Below are 18,220 nucleotides of genomic sequence, written 5' to 3'. Positions count from 1 at the left end.
CCTTTGACGTTATTGAAAGTAAGTTAATTTTAAGGAGTTTTGAATTCAGAATTCTTATGTTGTATGGGTTTTTTAAATACAATCATTTTGATTGTGTTTTTTTTTCCCCGCTGTTACATGATGAATACCTTCAAATCACTGATTTAAGTGAAATTTGATACATTCTGAGAACAGCAAAAATAAACCATTTAACATGTATAATTAATGTTCTGCTTTTTGTACTTATGATATACATTTAGAAATGTGAGGTAGATATGGAAAAAGTGAGTCTTCTGTAAGTGTCAATTCTAATGCTTACAGTGCTTTATTTCTGGGTACTGTTTTTTTTGAAAAAAAAGAAATAGGCCTCACCTCTAAGAAAGCTCTTGAAAGCACACATCTTATTTGCATCCTGAAACAATCATTTAAAATGTTAGACACAATTTTATGATGGTTTTACATCTCTTTTGCGCTGTTATTGCATCACTATTGTGAGACATAAGCAATGCAAAAGAAGCATCATGTTTCAAAATAGGCCTCATTTCATCAGCATGAAGATACTGTTTGTTTAAAATAAATATCTTTAGGATTGTGTACGGGTCGTAGAGAAGTAGAGGTTTCTGTAAGTGTCAAAGTTGTTTAAAAACTGTTTCTTCTTGAACCTTTTCCCTTCTTTTTTCTAATTTTTAAATACATGTTTTAATATTTTTGGAAATGTTTGTTCTCTCATTTACAGATTGAATATATGAAAAATTTTCTTTAAAAGTTATCAAGAATTATAAGGTAAATGTTTTCTACTTTTATAACCCGCATTCCACTGCTGATGATGTCACTGACTATGTTATGAATGATGTAATAAGTGGGCATGTTTTACTACAATGGTAGGTCTTCACATCTATTATCTCCTCTGTATTCTTCAACAAGCATAAATTTGATATGCAACCCAGAGTACGGTTCACCTTAAACAAACTTTTAGAGAGGACACACCTTATCGTCACCCTCAATCAATCATTTAATCTATCACATTTAACATCTATTAGTTCTACTGCTTCATTTCTTTAATCTTTACTTTCCTGTGTTTGCTACTTCTCTCATTCCTTTCTCTATTACTTAATTTTTCTACTCCTTCCAGTATTTTTCTCAGTCCCTCTCTTCTCATACTTCGTCATTATTATTCACTAATTCTGTCTCTATTAATGTTACTGTTTCTGAATGATCTCCAAAAATTTTTAAAACAAGAACAGTAAGTATAAGGATAGGAAAAGACATTTATGTTACAAGAAAGACAGCTATTAGAAGTAAACAAAAAAAACTGTTACTCGCAATCCACTGATGTCACTGACCATGTCAAAAATTATGTAATATATGACATGATCAGAAGTGAATTGCGGGTAACAGTATCTTTTCTTTACTCCCTATAGCTGTCTTTTTTGTAACATAACTGTCTGTTTCCTTTCCTTATACTTACTGTTCTTTTTTTTAAAAAATTTTTTTTGGTTCGCTCAAAGTTCGCGTACCGGAGTGCGAACTGGGAGCGAACTAATAGAAATAGAGCTTGGCAGAGTTCAAAGAATTCTACCAATTTTTTTTAATAATGGGGAGGTAGTTCTGAAAAGAACTTTTTTTTTGTTTTTGTTGTTTTTTTTTTTAACATTTTTTATATTTTTTTGTTTTTTTCTGAACATTTTGTATTTTTTTTTATTTTTTGGGGGGTAGGGGGAAACAAAAATGATTCAGTGAAAAGGGCTCAACAGGAGCAACGAAAAAAAGAAGAATTTATTTCTTGGGTCGTTTTGGGCACACATGATTGTTGATGGCTCTCATTATAAGGGTAATGCTACTTTCGCGGTAGCAAAGTGTCTGGTTGCACCACACACAGACTTGCTTCACTTCCCCCATGTTGATTTGGATGTTCGGGATCACCTCCCTCGCCTCCGGTCCCGATACCTCCTGAACAACGGATCATCTTGCCATTTCTGGGGGATTTTGTTGTTGGTCGCGAAGTTGGGCATTGCTGTAATTGTTAGGGTGCCACCGACCCATGTGCCTGTGCATTGTATAATTCCCATAGCTGTACTTTTTGTCAGTACCCCTGGAAAGACGATCGCCGCAAATACGGCAAAAGACGTATCTGGCATTGACTTTTTTTTGGTCAGCTGGAAATTTAAAAAATTGCCATCTGTAATTTTCTTTCCTGTTATATCTCCTGGGCTCCTCTGGCAAAAACTCAGGAATTTCTTCTTCTTCCTCCTCTTCTTGATTTTCCTCCTCTTCTATAATTAGTGAAGCATGTGGTCTTTTCTTCCCATGAGGAGGTGGAGGAGGTGGTGGGGGCACACTGGCTGAAGCAACCATTGAAGCCATTGCTGAAGAATCAAAAGGGGTCTTTCTCTCACCAAGATGAAAGTCATAGTGAGGAAAGAAGGAGGGGTTTTCATCCTTTGGGAGAAGGAAAAATTCTAAACCAATGAAAAGTGTTAATTTTACATCACATGACCAAGTATTACATCATTAGGAAACCAAAAGTGAAATGAACCAATGAAAAGTGTTATTATCGAGTCACATGACCTGTTGTATTTACGTTTCGCGCTTTGCTCCGCTTTCCGGTCAGGTTCCGGGTCTGCTAACTTGGCGCATCCAATGACGTATTACGCGATAACGCAAAACGTCATGCGAACGTAACAGTTACGCTAAAGGAACAATAACCGGTTCGCGTACCGAGTCGCGGCTTTAAATTGAGCTAACGGGAAGCTGACCGGTTCGCGGACTGGGAGCGAAACAAAAAAAAATATTAAAAAAAATGTATAAAAAACATGTGAAATATATTTTAAGATTTAAAGAAGAATACATTTTACAGCTACAGATATTAGCTTTCAAAAAACCATTGAAATTCAATGAAAAAACCATAGGTTATAGAGAATATATAGTTAGGAATTAGCATTTACAAAACCTTGAAAATTCACTGAAAAAACCATAGGTTATAAACCATATATAGTTAGGGATTAGCATTTACAAAACCTTATTTTACTCGCATAAAACCATTGAAATTCCATATATAGTTAGTTGCACTAACTATATATCGCGCACCCGCAATCCACTGCCGATGATGTCACACATTACATCATTCATGACATGGTCAGTGACATCACTGATGACATCACTGATGACAACATCCAGTGACTGTATGTTTCTGTAAAGTTAAAATATGTCTTACATATTGAAGAATGAGTGGATGTATAAGTGTCTGGATGAAGGATTTAGTAGGTGCATGACTGACTGTATGAGTGAGTGATTAAATGTGTCTCACTGAGTGCATGGGTTAGAGACTAAACTGTCTGAATTTGTGCATCATTATGTCTGTTGTTCTGTAAACTGCTGCATGTGTTGATCAGTAGCTATATGAGTAACTATATGGGTTATTGATTGGTTGCCCAAGTATTTGTATGGGAGACTGAGTGTGTGTGTGGGTGGCTGGGAGGTGTATGACTCTGTGCATAGATGTGTGAGCAGTTGATTCACTACATGTATGGGTTCAAAAGTGCATGTGGAAACAGCTGTATGGGCGGTTGACTGTGTGCATGAGTGTATTGGTGAGTGAATGGATATCTCAGTGCTACATGTCAAAGTAAGTACATATGTAAAACACAGTACATGTGAGAGTTCACATATATAAATTACTGTGTATAAGAGCCAGTGAATGTGTGAGTGTCTGTATGGATCATTGTGAACTTGTATCAGGGATTGTATAAGGGAGTAAATATGTTTCAGTATATGTTTGAATAAGTAAGATGTGTATAACTGTATAGTTGAGGAAATGGAGGTGTGATTGATTCTTTGCATGACTGACTAGGTGTGTGAGTAACTCCATGGATGAGTGACAGTCTGTGAGTGTCTGTTTACACTGAGTATATCTAAGGTTATATCAGAGTCTGAAGAGGTTCATCGTATAATCACATGAATGATGTCATCAGTGATGTGATCAGTAATGTCAAATGAGATGTCATCAGTGATGTCATCAGTGATGTCATTTGAGATGTCATCATTGATGTCATCAGTGATGTCATTTGAGATATCATCAGTGAAGTCATCAGTGATGTCATTTGAGATGTCATCAGTGATGTCATCAGTGATGTCACTGACCATGTCATGAATGATGTAATGTGTGACATCATCGGCAGTGGATTGCGGGTGAGCGATATATAGTTAGTGCAACTAACTATATATGGAATTTCAATGGTTTTATGCGAGTAAAATAAGGTTTTGTAAATGCTAATCCCTAACTATATATGGTTTATAACCTATGGTTTTTTCAGTGAATATATATATATATATATAGATATATATATATATATTCACTGAAAAAACCATAGGTTATAGTGGATATATAGTTAGGAATTTGCATTTACAAAACCTTGAAAATTCAATGAAAAAACCATTGGTTTTAGGCCATATATAGTTAGGGATTTGCATTTACAAAACCTTATTTTACTCGCATAAAACCATTGAAATTCCATATATAGTTAGATGCGCTAACTATATATCGCGCACCCGCAATCCACTGCTGATGATGTCACATATTACATCATTCATGACATGGTCAGTGACATCACTGATGACATCACTGATCACAACATCCAGTGACTGTATGTTTCTGTAAAGTTAAAATATGTCTTACATATTGAATAATGAGTGGATGTATAAATGTCTGGATGAAGGATTTAGTAGGTGCATGACTGATTGTATGAGGGAGTGATTAAATGTGTCTCACTGAGTGCATGGGTTAGTGATTAAACTGTATTAATTTGTGCATCATTATATCTGTTGTTCTGTAAACTGCTGCATGTGTTGATCAGTAGCTATATGAATAACTATATGGGTTATTGATTGGTTGCTCAAGTATTTGTATGGGAGACTGAGTACGTGTGTGAGTGGCTGGGAGGTGTGTGACTCTGTGCATAGATGTGTGAGCAGTTGATTCACTAGATGTATGGTTTCAAAAGTGCATGTGGAAACAGCTGTATGGGCGGTTGACTGTGTGCATGAGTGTATTGGTGAGTGAATGGATATCTCAGTGCTACATGTCAAAGTAAGTACATATGTAAAACACAGTACATGTGAGAGTTAACATATATAAATAACTGTGCATTAGAGCCAGTGAATGTGTGAGTGGCTGTATGGATCATTGTGAACTTTTATTAGGGATTATATAAGAGAGTAAATATGTGTTAGAATATGTTTCAATAAGTAAGGTGTGTATAACTGTATAGTTGAGGAATTGGAGGTGTGTTTGATTCTTTGCATGACTGTCTAGATGTATGAGTAACTCCATGGATGAGTGACAATCTGTGAGTGTCTGTTTTCACTGAGTGTATCTAAGGATATATCAGACTCTGTAGAGGTTCATCGTATTAACACATGAATGATGTCATCTGTGATGTTGTCAGTGATGTCATTTGAGTTGTCATCAGTGATCTCATCAGTGATGTCATTTGAGATGTCATCAGTGATGTCATTTGAGTTGTCATCAGTGATGTCATCAGTGATGTCACTGACCATGTCATGAATGATGTAATATGTGACATCATCAGCAGTGGATTGCGGGTGCGCGATATATAGTTAGCGCATCTAACTATATATGGAATTTCAATGGTTTTATGCGAGTAAAATAAGGTTTTGTAAATGCAAATCCCTAACTATATACGGCCTAAAACCAATGGTTTTTTCATTGAATTTTCAAGGTTTGGTAAATGCAAATTCCTAACTATATATCCACTATAACCTATTGTTTTTTCAGTGAATTTCAATGGTTTTTTAATAGCAAATATGAAAAGCTTTAAAATGTCAAGTACGTGATAGATAAAAACATTTTCGTATTTATGCACGCTGATGTGCTTTGAACGCTGCACCCCCCCTCCCCTCTTTTCTCTTAGTAGTACTCTCTCTTTGCAGATAGTGAACGGTAGTTAACGCAGACCTTTACCCCCGTTGTAATCCGTCGTGCCTGCTTGTCTCTCCATTTGATTGATTGTTATCCAAGCATTTACTGTTTTAGAATTGGTTCTCTTTGGATCATTCTCTATTTACAAACAAGCACAAAGTCGCAATACTCTGTTTAGTCTTTGCAGATAGTGAAAAATCGTGTAAAAAAATAAAAGTAATCGAGCAAAATCAGTAGGCCACTAATTGGATCTCTTTTTGACCTCGCTAAAATAGAAATATTAGGAACAACCCTTCATGAGAAATACGAAAATAGTGAGATGAACTGAGCTCCACACCATGAGGGCTGCAAGACAGCTCGACTCCGTCACCCACCCCGCCCAAAATAACGACAAACCCTATGCAAATATTAAAAATATAGACAACACACCAGCAAAGAAACAGGGTAAAACATTTTATTAAATAACTATTTACATAACTATTTTATACTTTTTATTGCCCGATCCGGCTAGCTCAATCGATCGAGCATGAAACTCATGCACTCTGATAGCAAGCGTTGCTACTGATGCTATGCAGACCAAAACTGGTTTTCAGTTTGTACATTTTTCTAGATTTTTCAATCCAAGGTTGGTTGACTTTGTAGAACGATGGCTTCAGATTTTCAACATACGGTGTGGTGGCGCGGACTGGGAGGGGGCGCTTCGCTCCTGCCCCCTCCCCAAGTAAGATTTTCATACGTGAAAGTACGTTAATGGTTTTGGTCCCTGAGTTGCTTCAATGTCACTGCCATTCTCAAATGGCATAAGTTCTGGATGTTGGGTGCCATAGTTCAGAGTTCTGAGCAGTGCTTGTAACACTGTCTGAAGCTTATTTCCACCTACTGCAGCTTCACTATTCTCAAAGTAAGTGAGTGTCGTTTGTGGACCTGACTGCATTTGAAAACAATGTGATATGTTACCTTCCTAAACAGCTTGACGGAGGCCCCCGAGGGGCGGTGTGATGGCCATGGACTCGGAGAAGACGCTTGGCTCCGACCCCCTCCCCAAGTCTTATAGCACTGGTGTACCCTGAGATCGCCCCCGACATAGGCTCCCGGGGTCCGGCGGAACTTTTTGCCTTTTGATGACTCTTCAATTCTGGACCTTGTCCCACAATCCGTTTGACCTGAAGACACGCTGTAGTGGGGCGCCCCTTTACCGTTTCAGTTGCCATTCCGCCCGCTTTTGCTACACTGTGCCTCTTCCGCCATTCAGCTGTTTACCGCCCGCTCTTGCGACTACAGCGTCTCGCTCACCATGTAGTTGAGTTGCTCCCGCTCTTGCGGTGCAGCGATAGGCGGCTGCCACAGGACTCTCAAAATGGCGGCCGGCTCTTCGGTTTTGGGCCTGGTCCACTAAAATGGCCCTGGGACACCTTTGAACTCGGACGCTTCCCTGATAGGGCTTGGGTCCCATTCTCGAAAGCGTCCCCTCAGCCGTGAAGATTCTACAAAAGTCTTGGGGGCCCCCGACTCCCGAAGGCTTCTGGTGGGGAGCGGCTGCCATGTCTGCTCGTGGAATGGCCACGACGGAGCTACGAGATGGTAGTGCTCTCATGCTGACGCCAGCTTTAGTCTGAAACATCCAGAAACACTGTAGACTACCAATTCGATCAGTTCCGGTAGCGCCCCAACATGACCCGGAAGAGAAGAACTTGCCCTCCCCTCTTTGACTGATGGTTCTTGTTGCCTGTCCCCACTGTTGTCATTTAACAGAACTTTTTGGACTGCTGAAAGGGGTTGTGTTCCGAACGCTGGTTGGTGGAGATATTTTGACTATATTCTTGACCTACGTTGTCGCGTAATGCGTTATATGACACGCCGCGTTAGAGCACCCGGAAGTGATCCGAGGCGCGGCGCGCAGCGCGTAACGTAAGCATAACAGGTCATGTGACTTGTTAATAAAACTTTTCATTGGTTCATTTTACTTTTGTTATTTTAATGATGAAAAGCTTGGTCATATGACCTAAAAATTACGCTTTTTATTGTTTTCGAACATTTTTTTTTTTTAAACATATGTTATAATATTCCAGGCTAATGTACTTTCCCAGAAAATTTACAACTGTCCTGCAAGTAAAATATATTCCTTTTTCGAGAAAAAGGGCGTTTCTTCGTTCCATGACGGAGCCGTTGAGTAAACGAGACTCGGCCTGCTGTCTTAGTCGCCGATACGCCTGATTATCAGATTCTTATCGATCACTTTATGTTGCAGGAGTGGAAAACACAACTGCCCTTGACCATTTATCTTTACTGCGTTCCTACATATTATACCTTTTATCCGTCATGTAATTGAACTGCTTTATTTCACTTGCCTTTTACTGATTCGAAAACAGTGACTAAAAGTAAAAACTTTACCAATGTAAATACTACTACCGTGTTTTGTTTTAAAAACCTTTATTGTGAAAATGTCAGTATACAAATACGGGCCTATAACCACGTGGGCCGGCCACGGAGCAAACTGGAATCGTATATGATGAGGAGACATTTACATTATGGAGGAACGTAACGAACGAGCCATTAGGTTGCAAGAACTAAGGTGTCTAACAGTTGCGGAATCGGTGGACATACATTTTGTAATTAAAATAGAACAGGGCCACTTACAATAACATTTTCTAGATATACATTTGCGGGCAAGGAGTTACGAGTCCCATTTATACCGGCGCCATTTTGGGCGACGCCGGGCAGGTCCAAGATATAGTCAAAATGTCTCCACCAACAATCGGCCAGACCAGAACCCCTTTCGGCCCTTTATGCTACAAGATGGTGTCTTCCATTCAGAAAATATTGTTGGCAGCATTTTGAAAGGAAAGATAAACAGCCGTTCTCCTAGTGAGTCTCACATTGTTACATTTAGGAAGAATGTTGAAGAGTAATATGTGGAAAATCTGAAGCCATTTTTCTACAAACTCTCAATCAGCCTTGGATGGAAAAAAAAATCCTGAAGAATGTACAAACTGAAAACCAATTTTTGTCTGTATAGCATCAACAGCAACGCTTGAGTCAGCTTTGTGTCAAGCCGCCATTTTCATTCAATCAATAGCGTCCCCCTGCACACATTCAGGAACCTGGTCGTGTCTTCAGGTGAAACGGATTGTGGGACAAGAAGCAGAAAGGAAAAGGAAAAAAGTTCCGCCGGACCTCGGGAGCCGGCCGCCTATGTCATGGGCGATCTTTGGCCACACCAGGGCAATAGTGAAGCTGCAGCAGGTGCAAAAGAGCTTCAGACAGTCTTACAAGCACTGCTTTTCTAAACATTTTTTTGTATTTTTGCACAGTTTTATATATTTTTTTTGTTTTTGATGGAGGGGAAACAACAAAAAACAGGCATTGAAAAAACCTCAACAGTGCAGGGCGCCTTGTGCTGGTTCCGACCTATTCACACATCGGTCCACCACTGACATCACCTCATAAGCCAACGGGGCACCCCACACTGACTTTCGGCGCAGCATTGTAGGATGGCCACACCAGTGCGGCAACTTGCTGGACACCACCTCGGTGCCATCCGGATCTCGGAGCGTTCGAGTCACTGTACCGCAAGAGTGACCGGAACTCAGCTGGTCACGCTGTCTTTCGGCGCAGTATTGTAGGATGGCCATACCAGTGCGGCAACTTGCTGGACACCACCTCGGTGCCATCCGGATCTCGGCGCGTTCGAGTCACAGTACCGCAAGAGTGACCGGAACTCAGCTGAACACGCCGTCTTTCGGCGCAGCATTGTAGGATGGCCACACCAGTGCAGCAATTTGCTGGACACCACCTTGGGCAATAGTGAAGCTGCAGCAGGTGCAAATAAGCTTCAGATAGTCTTACAAGCACTGCTCAGAACTCTCAACTATGGCACTCAACATCCAGGACTTGCAATTCGGATCTTGGCGCCTTGTGCTGGTTCCGACCTATTCACACATCGGTCCACTACTGACATCACCTCATAAGCCAACGGGGCACCCCACGCCGACTTTCGGCACAGCATTGTAGGATGGCCACACCAGTGCGGCAACTTGCTGGACACAACCTCGGTGCCATCCGGATCTCGGCGCGTTCCAGTCACTGTACCGCAAGAGTGACCGGAACTCAGCTGGACACGCCGTCTTTCGGCGCAGCATTGTAGGATGGCCACACCAGTGCGGCAATTTGCTGGACACCACCTCGGTGCCATCCGGATCTCGGCGCGTTGTGCTGCCTTCGGCCTATTCGCACATCAGTCCGCTACTGACGCCGCCTCACGTGCCAACGGATTTTCTACGCTTTTTGTAGCCCTATGCCGCATAACAGGTCATGTGACTTGTTTATAAAACTTTTCATTGGTTCATTTTACTTTTGGTTTCCTAAAGATGGAAGGCTTGGTCATATGACCTAAAAATAACACTTTTCATTGGTTTAGAAAATTTTTTTTCCCAAACGATGAAAGCCCACCTTGTTTCTGGATGATTCAGACTGAAGCTGGCGTCAGCATGAGAGCACCACCATCTCGTGGCTCCGTCGTGGTCATTCCGCGAGCAATCATGGCAGCCGCTCCCCACCGGAAGCCTGCAGGAGTCGAGGGCCCCCAAGACTTTTGTAGAATCTTCACGGCTGAGGGGACGCTTTTCGAGAATGGAGCCCAAGCCCTAGCAGGCAAGCGTCCGAGTTCCAAGGTGTCCCAGGGCCATTTTAGTGGACCAGGCCCAAAACCGAAGAGCCGTCCGCCATTTTAAGAGTCATGTGGCAGCCGCCTATCGCTGCACTGCAAGAGTGGGAGCAACTCAACAACATGGTGAGCGAGACGCTGTAGCCGCAAGAGCGGGCGCAACTCAGCTGGATGGCCGCCACCTGAGGAGGCCCGTTCACGCCGCGTCCCCCATGCCCCCCCCCCCCGGGCCGCCCCACGCCAATTTTCGGAGCAGCATTGTAGGATACCAAAACCAGTGCAGCAGTTTACTGGACATCACCTGGGTGCCATCAACATCTCAGCGCGTTCTGCTGCCTTGGGACTATTCGCACAACAGACCGCTACTGACGAGGCCTCCCCCCGCACCACCCGGGACGCCCCACGCCAATTTTCGGAGCAGCATTGTAGGATACCAAAACCAGTGCGGCACCCAGGCGACATCACCTGGGTGCCGTCCAGAACTCAGCACGTTGTGCTGCCTTGGGACTATTCGCACAAAAGACAGCTTCTGACCATTGTTGCTTTTTTTGGTGAAAAATGTTTAAATGTTTTTACAGTTTTTGTTCCGTTCGTTATATTTAAAAGTTAATAAAGTTTTATAATCTTACTTTGTTGGAGTGTTATATATTTTTTTTAAAACGGGGGAATGGGGCCTTGAATCGGGTTATTGTCATGTGTGGGCTTTGCAAGTGTACTGCTACAGGATCGGACATTTCAAACTCAAATGCACGTTCTTTTTCTTACCTTTCCGAAGCATGGAGCGCAATAGCAGGCAGAGAAAGGGTGATGCAAGTGTTGAACACTGCCTGGCCTGGAAGTTGCTGGCAGTGCCCCCCCCCCCGCCCGCTCCTGAAAGAGGACACACACACACCGCCGCCCCGAGTACTTCACAGATCTTTAAAAGACCATGCGCTTGTTTATGAGGCTTAAATGGTTTATCACCCCTTCTAGAACCCCTGCATCGACCCTCTGACGTTTCCTGGAAGAATTACCACGTAACACAATACCAAGCCCTGTCAGCTGAAACCCCCGAGGAATCATGGGGCATATTATCAAGGGGGTTTATCTCCGCTTTTTTGGCTTTAAAAGTCAAGAAAGCAGAGATAAAATTATCTCCCTATTACCAAGCTGTCGCTAACACCAGTTAGTGACAGCTAAAAGGAGATAGCGACCATCTTGGGCCCCGCTTTGCATGTCAGTGATACTTATCACTAATGACATGCAAAGTGGGCGTGCCAAGATGTTAGCGACTGGAAACAGTCCCTAACATCGCTATCTCCTATTACCAACTTTTGGAGATATTCGCGCTAAGCGCGAATATCTCCAAAAGCTAACACCTGACCTGAGCAGTTCTTAGCCATGTTATCCAATGGGAGGTGGATAACATGGTTAAGAGCATTTGCTCGATAATACATGAATATCGCTGACTTTTCTGCGATAATAGCAAGGTTTATCTGCGATAAAAATCGCAGATGTGCGGCGATAATTTTTGTCTCTAAACAAGTTAGAGACAAAAATTATCGCTAGTTGTTGGTAATATGCCCCCGGGTTTTTGCTTGCAGAAATCGGGAGGCGGGAGACTAGCACTGAAATCAGTAGTCTCACGCCTGAATCGGGAGGGTTGGCATGTCTGGATTCTCTACAGCTGGGGCCAAAAACTACATCCGCAGGGGTAGGTGATAGCCTGGGACCAGCCTGGCATCTAAAATGGCTGCCGTGCACGACAAAATTGTGCCATTGGAAAAAAGGCAAGATGGCGCAGACAATGTTTATCAATAAGGATTCATTTATAACAAAATATTTTATCGCAGTGACAAATTGGCGGTCAACACTTCCTGATTTCCATCGAATCGAACGTTAACAGACGTCACGCAGCAAAAAAAAAAAAAGCTCATGCACAGCCGCTGGAAGAGATGTATCAACATATATGAGCCTCCTCAGCCACCCTCAGGAAACATAGGGGATTAGGATACGTCTCCCGCAGCCCCTTATACCTAGTAATTTAATTAAAACGAAGCACAAAATGGCGAATTCCCGTTTCGCTACCAGTTTGCGGCCCAGTTCGCGGCCCGTGAAGCGCTTCTACCGTGAAAAATCATTTTTTTTTATTTTCCCCACGGGACCCTTTAATAACCCCAACAACATTCCTAGGGGGTCAAGAGGGGTATACCTTGCCCCCTTTCATTAAATTCCCCCTTCGTTTTTCACCTCTTCTTCTCTCTCGATCCTACCGAGAGATAAGATGGCGGCCGCTCCGGACTGTCACGCAGCAAAAAAAAAAAAAGCTCACGCACAGCCGCTGGAAGAGATGTATCAACATATATGAGCCTCCTCAGCCACCCTCAGGAAACATAGGGGATTAGGATACGTCTCCCGCACCCCCTTATACCTAGTAATTTAATTAAAACGAAGCACAAAATGGCGAATTCCCGTTTCGCTGCCAGTTTGCGGCCCAGTTTGCGGCCCGTGAAGCGCTTCTACCGTGAAAAATCATTTTTTTTTTATTTCCCCCACGGGACCCTTTAATAACCCCAACAACATTCCTAGGGGGTCAAGAGGGGTATACCTTGCCCCCTTTCATTAAATTCCCCCTTCGTTTTTCACCTCTTCTTCTCTCTCGATCCTACCGAGAGATAAGATGGCGGCCGCTCCGGACTGTTTAGAATGTTGACAGACACCGGAGAGCCAATCAGCTTTCTGCACGCAAATATATATTTATATTACCTACTGGCTATCGCCAGTAGGTATATATAGTTAGGATTTATTCCCTATGGGATTTTTGAAAATTCTATGTCTAATAACTTTGGCGTTTGTAGACGGAATCGGCTGAAATTTTCAGGAAAATGGCACATTTTGTTTCTGAGCAGCCCTTGAAAATTTGGGGGGGTTTTGTCGAGGGGGGGCCGAGAAAAAAGGGGGGTCCCAAAACCCGTTTTTCCCATGTTAATTTCCATAGGGCGGTTGGACTCACTTTTAGCTCGAACGGCTGAATGGATTTGCACGAAACTTGGCAAAATTGTAGGGACTGTTAGCCCGATGTGCCTTTTGCTAGGTCTCAATATATGTGCTCCAGTAGTTTTTGAGAAATTAACGTTCAAAACAAGATATATATCTGTAACAGCGCTCCAGGCTGCGCTCCGGTTCGCTTACTTTTCGCGAAACGGAACTTTGCGTGCAGAAAGCTGATTGGCTCTCCGGTGTCTGTCAACATTCTAAATAGTCCGGAGCGGCCGCCATCTTATCTCTCGGTAGGATCGAGAGAGAAGAAGAGGTGAAAAACGAAGGGGGAATTTAATGAAAGGGGGCAAGGTATACCCCTCTTGACCCCCTAGGAATGTTGTTGGGGTTATTAAAGGGTCCCTTGGGGAAAATAAAAAAAAAATGATTTTTCACGGTAGAAGCGCTTCACGGGCCGCGAACTGGGCCGCAAACTGGTAGCGAAACGGGAATTCGCCATTTTGTGCTTCGCTTTAATTAAATTACTAGGTATAAGGGGGTGCGGGAGACGTATCCTAATCCCCTATGTTTCCTGAGTGTGGCTGAGGAGGCTCATATATGTTGATACATCTCTTCCAGCAGCTGTGCGTGAGCTTTTTTTTTTTTTTGCTGCGTGACGTCTGTTAACGTTCGATTCGATGGAAATCAGGAAGTGTTGACCACCATTTTGTCACTGCGAGTAAATATTTTGTTATAAATGAATCCTTATTGATAAACATTGTCTGCGCCATCTTGCCTTTTTGTCCAATGCCACAATTTTGTTGTGCACGGCAGCCATTTTAGATGCCTTGACCAGGCCCACTTTCTGCACGCCGTCGATTCTCAGCACGGCTCCCCACCCTCGCAAGCATCTCCCCCATGCACTGGTCACCCCCGCTCTCTCTCTCATGCATGGTCCATATACTTCCCCCCATCTGCGCTGCTCTTCTCTGAGAATCACACCCTGTGCCCGCCCGACACCTCCCTTTCACCCTATTCACTACCGCACCCTCTGACACTCCTCTTCCTCTGTGTCCGATTGTCCAGGCCGGACCCAGGCTATCACCTAGCCCTGCGGATGTAGTTTATGGCCCCAGCTGTAGAGAATCCAGACATGCCAACCCTCCCGATTCAGGCGTCAGACTACTGATTTCAGTGCTACTCTCCCGCCTCCCGATTCCTGCAAACAAAAACCCGGGGGCATATTACCAACAACTAGCGATAACTTGTTTAGAGACAAAAATTATCGCCGCACATCGGCGAATTTTATCGCAGATAAACCTTGCTATTAGCAAGGTTTATCGCAAATGCGATAAAAAACGGCCGCAATGCATGAATATCGCTGAAAAGTCAGCGATATTCATGCATTATCCAGCAAATGCTCTTAGCCATGTTATCCACCTCCCATTGGATAACATGGCTAAAAACTGTTCAGGGCAGGTGTTAGCTTTTGGAGATATTCGCGCTTAGCGCGAATATCTCCAAAAGTTAGTAATAGGAGATAGCGATGGTTAGGGACTGTTTCCAGTCGCTAAAATCTTGGCACGCCCACTTTGCATGTCATTAGTGATAAATATCACTGACATGCAAAGCGGGGCCCAAGATGGTCGCTATCTCCTTTTAGCTGTCACTAACTGGTGTTAGCGACAGCTTGGTAATAGGGAGATAATTTTATCTCTTTTTTTTGGCTTTTAAAGCCAAAAAAGCGGAAATATACCCCCTTGATAATATGCCCCACGATTCCTCGGGGGTTTCAGCTGACAGGGCTTGGTATTGTGTTACGTGCTAATTCTTCCAGGAAACTTCAGAGGGTTGATGCAGGGGTTCTAGAAGGGGTGATAAACCATTTAAGCCTCATGAACAAGCGCATGGTCTTTTAAAGATTTGTGAAGTACTCGGGGCGGCGGTGTGTGTGTGCCCTCTTTCTGGAGCGGGCGGGGGGGGCACTGCCAGCAACTTGCTAGGTCAGGTAGTGTTCAACACGTGCATCACCCTTTCTCTGCCTGCTATTGCGCTCCATGCTTCGGAAAGGTAAGAAAAAGAACGTGCATTTGAGTTTGAAATGTCCGATCCTGTAGCAGTACACTAGCAAAGCCCACACATGACAATAACCCGATTCAAGGCCCCATTCACCCGATTTTTAAAAAATATATAGCACTCCAACAAAGTTGGATTTTAAAACTTTATTAACTTTTAAATATAACGAACGCAACAAAAACTGTAAATATATTTAAACATTTTTTGAAATTAACCAGAACTATAACGATAACAACAACAACAACAATAATATAACTTTTATGCCTAAATTACGCAAACATTTAGCTAATCTGCTAAAGGGGGGAGTAGCCATTTCTTTTGATAATTTTGATAATCCATCCGTAGCCTCTCTAATCTCCATTACAATATGTTTCTTGCTGTCGCTAGCTGATGAAAAAACTAAAGTGATAACTTCCTCATCCTTATTTTGTCTTTCTTTGTTCCTTAAGATGTTATCTGTGTCAACCTCTTCCGAGAATGCTGATGCGTTAGGGATTTCCTTGTGTTTCTTAATAGCATTGGTGTCTGCACACTTCTTTGTCAATTCTGTGAACATGATAACTGCTTCATAAACAGACGATATCTTTGTTTAGTCATTAGTGTTAAGTGTGTCTGAAACTCCAGTGCCCTTCTGTTTTTCTTTCTTCAGGCTCTACAGAGTTTTGTGTGTTGTTCTTTTGAGCAACAATTATTCTAGAGGTTTCAGGTTCACTTGTTTTGTCCTGCAGTGAGTTAACAGCTTTAGAGACTTCATGTTTATTTGCTATGTCCTGCTGTTCGTCAACTGCTTCAGAGACGTCAGCCTCATTTGTTATGTTTGACTAGATCCTGGACCTCCCCGGCCGCGCCCAAAATGGCGCTGGTGTAAATGGGACTCGTAACTGCTTGTTGTGTACTGGTTGCCCAACCTTGATATCACGAGATACGTATGCAGTTTTGAAGCACATGGCGGAGGCTCGTCTGCTGTAGTGGGGCGCCCCTTTATCGTTTCAGTCGCCATTCCGCCCGCTTTTGCTACACTGTGCCTTTTCCGCCATTCAGCTGTTTACCGCTCGCTCTTACGGCTACAGCGTTTCGCTCACCATGTAGTTGAGTTGCTCTTACTCTTGCGGTGCAGCGATAGGCGGCTGCCACAGGACTCTTAAAATGGCGGCCGGCTCTTCGGATTTGGGCCTGGTCCAGTAAAATGGCCCTGGGACACCTTGGAACTCGGACGCTTGTCTGCCAGGGCTTGGGTTCTATTCTCGAAAGCGTCCCCTCAGCCTTGAAGATTGTAGAAAAGTCTTGGGGGCCGTCGACTCCCGCAGGCTTCCGGTGGGGAGCGGCTGCCATGATTGCTTGCGGAATGGCCACGACGGAGCTACGAGATGGTGGTGCTCTCATGGTGACGCCAGCTTCAGTCTGAAACATCCAGAAACAAGGTGGGGCTTTCATCGTTTGGGAAAAAAAATGTTTTAATCCAATGAAAAGTGTTATTTTTAGGTCACATGACCTAGTCTTACATCATTATGAAAACAAAAGTAAAATGAACCAATGAAAAGTTTTATTAACAAGTCACATGACCTGTTATGCTTATGTTACGCGCTGCGCGGCGCGCTCTGGATCGTTTCCGGGAAGCTGCGCCTTGCGCACCGGAGCACTTCCGGGTGCGCTAACGCGGCGCGTCATATGACGCATTACGCGACAATGCAGGTCCAGAATATAGTCAAAATGTCTCCACCAACCAGCGGTCGGAATACAACCGCTTTCAGCAGTCCAAAAAGTTCGGTTAAATCTTAAGACCGGGAGCAACTCAACTACATGGTGAGCGAGACGAGTAGTCGCAAGAGCGGGCGGTAAACAGCTGAATGGCGGAAGAGGCACAGAGTACCAAAAGCGGGCGGAATGGCAACTAAAACGGTAAAGGGGCGCCCCAAGACAGCGTGTCTTCAGGTCAAACGGATTGTGGGACAAGGTCCAGAATGGAAGAGTCATCAAAAGGGAAAAAATTCCGCCGGACCCCGGGAGCCGGCCGCCTATGCCGGGGGCGATCTCAGGCCACACCAGGGCAACACGACTTGGGGAGGGCGCAGGAGCCAAGCGCCCCCTCTCAGTCCGCGCCATCTCACCGCCCCTCGGGGGCCTCCGTCAAGCGGTTTAGGGAGGCACCGTATCACATTGTTTTCCAATGCAGTCAGGTCCACAAACGGACCCCACTTACTTTGAATAGTGAAGCTGCAGCAGGTGCAAATAACGTTTAAACAGTGTTACAAGCGCTGCTTATAACTCTGAAGTATGGCACTCAACATCCAGGACTTATGCCACTTGTGTAAGGCAGTGACATCGAAGCAACTCAGGGACAAAAAGCATGAACGAACATTCACGTATGAAAATCTTATTTGGGGAAGAAGCAGGATCCAAACGCCCCCTCCCAGTTCGCGCCACTACACCGTATGTGGAAAATCTGAAGCCATCGTTCTACAAACTCTCAACGCTTGCTATTAGTGCATGAGTTTCATGCTCGATCGATTGAGCTAGCCGGATCGGGCAATAAAAAGTATAAAATAGTTATGTAAATAGTTATTTAATAAAATATTTTACCCTGTTTCTTTGCTGGTGTGTTGTCT

The sequence above is a fragment of the Lissotriton vulgaris genome, chromosome 2_1, assembly GCF_964263255.1.
Source record: "Lissotriton vulgaris chromosome 2_1, aLisVul1.2, whole genome shotgun sequence".
NCBI lineage: Eukaryota > Metazoa > Chordata > Amphibia > Caudata > Salamandridae > Lissotriton > Lissotriton vulgaris.
The sequence above is the reverse complement of the archived record's forward strand: the minus strand, read 5'-3'. Positions refer to the sequence as shown.